Consider the following 6,799-nt stretch of genomic DNA (forward strand, 5'->3'; position numbering starts at 1 on the left):
TTCCTCCAGAAATTGTCCCAATCATAAGCGAGCGCATTGACACGCTACTCGTATAGCTGAAAAATCTGTTTTTAGGCCAAAATATTTCAAAATGACAAAAATTTCTCCGAATTTTCTCAAATTCGGAGCGAAGACCCTCCATCATGTATCATGCTCATCCAACGAAGCCTTGGCCAAAGTCCAGAGTGGATGAGGTGTTTCACGGCGCTTCAGTGTCCTCCTGGTGTATGCAGTTCAGTGGTGCAATCTCTATCTTAGTTGTATGATGTGTTGTTGTCAGTCACGGTGTTGCAACGTGTATGTTCAGCTTGTTGAAAGTGAGAAATGAGACCTTGGTGTCTTTGTCTCCAATCGCCAAATGCGTGCCAAAGGGGAATGAGGGATTGAGAACACCTATAAGTGAGATAGGAATGGGATATGGTGATGGGGGGTAGTTTTTAAGGATAGGAGTGAAATGAAATGGCAAAATATCAATGAGTCAAGTGGAATCAAGGACAAAGAAACAACCTTTGAATGTTATGGAGATTAGGCTTTTATCAATGGAGGAATGTAGTAGTAAGTAATAGGGTTTGGGATTTCACATGGGAACCAAAATTATAAAGGGATATGAGGATAATGAATATGGGGAAGGGACAACAATATGATCACATGATAGTGACAGAAGTGATGGAATACTAAGAAAAGGTTGACAAATGGCAAGAATTTAGCACCAACACAATCTTCAAACTTTATTTATAACCCTAGGAGCAGATTTGGTATAAGGTAGGGTTTGATGTTCACCATATCAAACACTTGTTTTCTTCACATTCGAAACACCATAACAAATCCATGAATCACTGAGCAGGCATAAATAACTTACTTGTAGACAAATGAAGTGGTTTGATGAGAATTTGGGTGATGAACTGTTGTTTTCCAGCCTTGGGGCTATATGCGTAGCGCACACTTTTATATGTGTAGCACGCCACATAGGGAAGTTTGCAGGAGGATTTTGGAGGCCTTCTCGGTGTCAAACTTAGGCGTGTGATAGCTCGTTGGAGATATCTTGGAGTCTACTTTCTAACCCAAGTGGAATTGGTTAATTTGGAGTTCATTTACCCTGTCATAAATCAAATCTCCCAACACTACTTCCAGTAGGTGCATCAATTCTCCTGAGGCAACGGTATTCTTGACATTTCTCCAAAAACATTATACCTGTGTAAAAAGTGAAGGAGATTTTTCTTCCTTGGTATGTTGTGAACAAAAACCTCTCTCAGTTTTCCAAAATTCGTCTTTTATTGCTCTGAAACATCATTTGAGTGAAACCTATCCTGATGTGTGAAACAAGGGATTTTGTCGAAATGAAGTGAAATGAAGGGGATAAGGGGCTTCTAAATTCTTGGGGAAATTTTTGGAAGTATGGAGGGATGTTAGGAAGCAAGGGAAAGTGGAATATCAGAGGTCGAGTGAGGGGAAGGGGTCCAAAAGGGCAAAACACAGGCCTAGCCTAGAAAATTGCCAAGTTATGGCAAGAAACTAGGGTTTGTGGAAAAATGAGGAATTTGGGGAATCTCAGTGATGGGAAGTGTTTAATAAGGTACATTAATGATAGGGGGAGGCGTATGAACATCATGATACAAATTTTTTCGATGATTTGACCATCCAAGAGAAATTACCTCCAAAACCCTAGGAGAGGGAAATGGACCTTACCAAGGCACAACTGAAGCATGAATAAGCTGTAAAATGACCCAATGGAACTTGACATGATGAAGACAACCCTCTGAATGATGATACACTCAGCTAAATGATGACATGGACTTCCATTTGGACAACTTTGAAAAGAGTGAAAACAAACCCTAGACCTAATGCCTAGTGACCAAATTTTGCTTGAAGACTCTTTGAAATGACAAAATTGACCTTGACACCTTAAAATCACTTTGTAAGAGCATATTTGATCACTGGAGGAAGGCTACAAAGGCTGAAACTAACATTCCCTTTGGTGTTTCCTATGGTTTCTATTAATCATTTTGACATTTAGCTTGCAAATGTCAGAATCCCTTCAACCATATGTTCGTTATGCTGATGGTGCTAGTCATGGTACTCGAAACCTTTCTTATGTAGCATGGGCTATATATGCTCTGAATGGCGAGTTAGTGAGTTTATAAGGGATTTGTATCGATCCCTCTACCAATAACATCGTTGAGTATAGCAAAGAGATCGAACTATTGTCTAATGTCATTTCTCATGGCATCTATCGTATAGTTATCAGACTCGACTCACAACTTGTACTACTACAACTAACTAATGTATATTCAGTTAGAAATCCAACTATGCTTCATATGCCTTTACAAAAAACTTGTGCCTGAGACATATATGGTCACACGACCTCTCATATCAAAATATACATGCAATTTAAATTTGGCTATAAGCCTCCTAGTAGACTAATCATTATTATACTCATGATAACATGCCCCCCTGCAAGCCATCATGCACAATATCTAGCTAATATGGCTAGGCACACCAATAGTATGACATTGCAGTATCATAGGGAGTTATTTGACCCTATTCTCATTTATGCTCTGGGTCAACCCCTCCATGTCACACTCGACCTCTACAAGGGTCTCAACCATATTGAGATCCTATAGTACCTCTCACCCCCCTGCAACAACTTGTACTTTCATTGGTGCTTGTTGTGGGTACCTTGCAAACTAAAGATAGGAGGAACCCACAAGTCAAACGGGTCCAATATATGCTTGTAGATTTCATTAGTTTAGTTTTGGATACATTAAAAATACAGAAAAAAAATTGTAAAACCTAAAAATGATCAAATGTTTCTTGTTTTACCTATGGAAATCCATTTCTCACCATCAGGAAGAAAGAGCTCCACATTTCCATGGAACTATATCCTTGTGTATGAATAATCTTCAATCATAATGAGCTTCATGTGCAACCATCATAAGAATCCTGGTGTGAAGCTCATCGATGACAAACCTGCATGTCTGGACATGAGATCCACCCACCTCCTCATCTGTGGGACTCTCAGATTTGTGGGCTCGAGCGAGATATGTTATGGCCAAAGAAATGGAATCTACTCTAAGGAAAAATAAATCAAGATTGAACCATATCTAGAGTTCTTCAACCACCCATTCTTTTCCTTGGCCAATTGTTCTTTCATGTTTACCAATACTCCCTCGCTCCAATTGAATATTATTGTCTCTATACACTCTACAGCGTATTGCATATAAGACCTATTGTCCAAACGTAGAGTAGAATTATCATCCAATCTAAAAATAATGAATAGGATCGTTCTCTAAGGAAATGGGACCACATGTTTTATCTCGATTTTCCCATCCTTGGTAGGTTGGGATCGAGGTCTACAATGTGCATTGATATAATCCTTGACTATCTCTCCACCCCTTCTCAAACCAGAGAATGATATGGGTGCACCTGTCCTTGATAAAATTGCCAAGAAGTATATGTCTTCCACTTTTATCTTGCGCATATGTGCTCCAAGTCTGAAAGAATGTGCTTGAACACCCCATTCTCGGAAAAGATACACTAAACAACTCAATTTTTTGCCTCATACTAGGAAGCCAAAAGAATTGTAGAAGCCCAAAATTTCTTAATGCCTGGATAGTGGCTAGATCATTAGCTACATTCATATCATGTTGCTCATGTTCCCTTTCTTTCCAAATTAAGGCCATATTGTTTCAATAGAAACTTGAAACATAACAAGAATGATCATTAGAAGGAATCTCATGCAAAAAATTAGGAAACTTTTGAGATAAATAGGCAAAACAAATCTATGAATTGCATCTAACACACACTACTAAAGGGGGATAGTGCAATGCAATTCCCTAGACAATATATTACTTTCCTGCCCATTGCACCTTTCAACATTGATGGGGTATGCTGAAGCTAGGGAAAAAAAATTGAGCCCTAGTGCCCTCAAAGATAGAAACAAATTGCATAAAATGACAAAATGGAATTGTAGAAATAAAGAGGAAGGTAATATCTCCTACCTGGAAGTGATGGTACTCGAAATGGTCCATTGGATTGCCCACAATGAGCTGTAGAAGATCAAGGGAAAAAAGCACTCAGAGTTCACTCACCAAGAGGTAAAATATGAAATGGTAAAAATGAATTACTTTTTGTTTATTTATGGACATTTTCATAATTATTTTATTAATATTTTAATATTTTGATCTAATTTTGACTCAATTTTATCATGAATCAAGTATTTTTAACCTTTTGGTGGTGTTCTGAATTGGTTGACAACTATTTTATGTATTTTATGATGTTTCGAATCGAAACAAATAATTTTGATCGAAGAGCGCACATTTATCACTTTTTTGGGATCTATAAATGTAACAACCCTGGTTAAAAATCCCTGTAAAAGTATCTAAGACCATAGTTATGGGACAAATATTCGAAGCTGAATAGTGGGAAAACATCCCAGTGGGTGTTCATTTCAATTATTATGGCTAAGGAAAATGGCAAAGGCAATGGCAAAGGCAATGGCAAAGGATTTGAAAAGGCATGAGGCATTTATTGGCATTTTATTTATGAAAATAATGGAAAATAGGTGAAAAGGAAGGTGAAAGGTCACAGGTTGCATGTGAGGAGGAAAATGAAGGAAAATAATTAAAAGATAAGAAAATAGAGGCCTCATTAGTAAAAAGGCTTATGAGGATCAATGTGCAGGCTTGGTCAGTGTAGCTTGGTCAATTCAGTTTTGCAGCTCTCTCTCTATCCTCTCTCTATCTCACACTCTTGGACACTTAGAGTTTCTTGGAGCACTCTTGGAGGAGTGTGGAATACTTGGAGTTTTGGAGCAAGAAGGCAAAGGAAGAGTAGGAAAGTGCAAGAGGACATTGGGATCAACAACTACAACGGGTTTTTCTTGCAAGTAACGAATTGCATGTATGTTTTCCTCACTATTTTTGGCATGCATGGCATATGCATGTGGTTTAGTGGTCATTATCTGTCATTGGCATGGAGGATTGTCTGGATTGATAGTGGATTTTCCTAGCTTTTCCATTTCCTGGATAGCCATGGTGTTGTGGGTTTATTTCTTTTTTTGTTGTTGTTTCTAATGTTTCCTTTAGCTTGGGTTGACTTACTAGTTCCTAGAGCCTTGGTTGGACAAACACTCTAGAGCCTTGTAACAGATTGGGTTGAGTTATTAATCCTGAAGTCTTGGTTGGAAAAATTCTTGGGAACCCTTGGTTGGTTGAGTTATTAGTTCTCGAGCCTTGTTATAAAAATGCTCTAGATCCCGAGAACAATTGTGGGTTTAGTTACTAGTCCTGGAGCCTTGGTTAGAACAAACACTTTGGAGCCCTGGAAGGCTTGGGTAGATAACAATATGGTGATGGTTTTGTGATGTTTGACCATGAGGTGGAATCACTATTTGATAGTTTGAGGTGGTTCGCCTCTGGAAGCCCTGGATGGTTTTGGATTGATGTGTTTTATGAGATCCCACATTCATTCTTGGAATATGGAACAGGGGTGATTGGCTCAAGAGAGATTTGGCTCAGCAATGTCTATGGTCGGGTGGTTCGTGGAATTCTCACAACTAGTTGGCATTTGCATCATTAATATGAGGTCATTTCTCCTTGTTATGTTATGAGTATTGTACTAGTTTATATGTCAATCATATGGTTGTTGTTTCCTTAGTATTTCTGTTGTTATTATGCTAGTTATGAATATGTATTATGACAGTTGATATGTATGGATCTCATAATGTTTTTACTTGTGAACAAATGAAAAATGTATCTATGGCCTAATAGATGATAATGCAACTAAAGTTACAAGGAAGCAATGCCTCATAGTGAATCTCAGATAAGTATAAGACCCTTATGCTTACATTTGTTGTTTACACATGTATATTACATATTTGTGATATGTTTGAAGAAATTCCTGTCATGGCTAGTAGGGGTCCAGTCAAGAATTTCTTTAAGTAATTGCATTTATATCATCATTCCATGGTTATCTTTCTATTCTGAAGGTATCATTTAATTCTGAACAATGACCTAGGCTATGGGCCTGAAAAAGTGGCTCAAATCCTAGGGATGTTGGCACAACACTAAGAAAAATAGTCCCTGGATGTTGGCATACCATGTTGTGGGAGCGTCCAGAGCCTTATGGACACTGGCATGCCCATATCATGTGAGAATCCAAGGGTTAATTGGTCTAAAAACTTAGTGGGACTCAGGTGTTGCTTACCTGAGAGGTTGGGATGGTTCCTCAGGGTCTTGTTGTTGTTGTGGAAAGTTTGTATCTGTTGGTTCCACTTCCTTAACATGACTTAGGAGGTCGAATCATATCATAGTAACTTATCATGACATGTTTACCCCGGTTGGTTGGTTACTTGGGTAGATGTGGGAGGAGCGTGTTACAAAGTGGTGTCAGAGCATGGTTCACCCCTCATACTAGATGGGAAGTGTGTAGGTCATACAGTCATGTCGGTTTCATATGTGTTCCTTACTCTTGTAGTCCATGTGCTTGTTGCATTTGCATGGTCTTAATCATGGTTATAGCGATGTCTCCATGTGAAGGTTGATGGTGTTGTTGTGGGATGTGTCGTCATGACTTTATGGTTGTATATGCATGTCGGTGTCTATATGTTGTTATGCATGCATTGTCATGGTTATGGTTATGCATGTATGGTATGTCACACATGCATTGTGAGGTTGTTGTATGCAATTAGGTCATCATGATGATATTGGTATGTTATGATGCTAATGTGTTGGCTGAGATAGAGCAAGAGATGCAGATCATCAAAGTGAAGTTGCAACATTGGACCTCGAGGCAAGAGCAT

This window comes from Pinus tabuliformis, chromosome 3_2, assembly GCF_031772625.1.
Source record: "Pinus tabuliformis cultivar Carrire ecotype Pingquan chromosome 3_2, CPIR1, whole genome shotgun sequence".
Lineage (NCBI taxonomy): Eukaryota > Viridiplantae > Streptophyta > Pinopsida > Pinales > Pinaceae > Pinus > Pinus tabuliformis.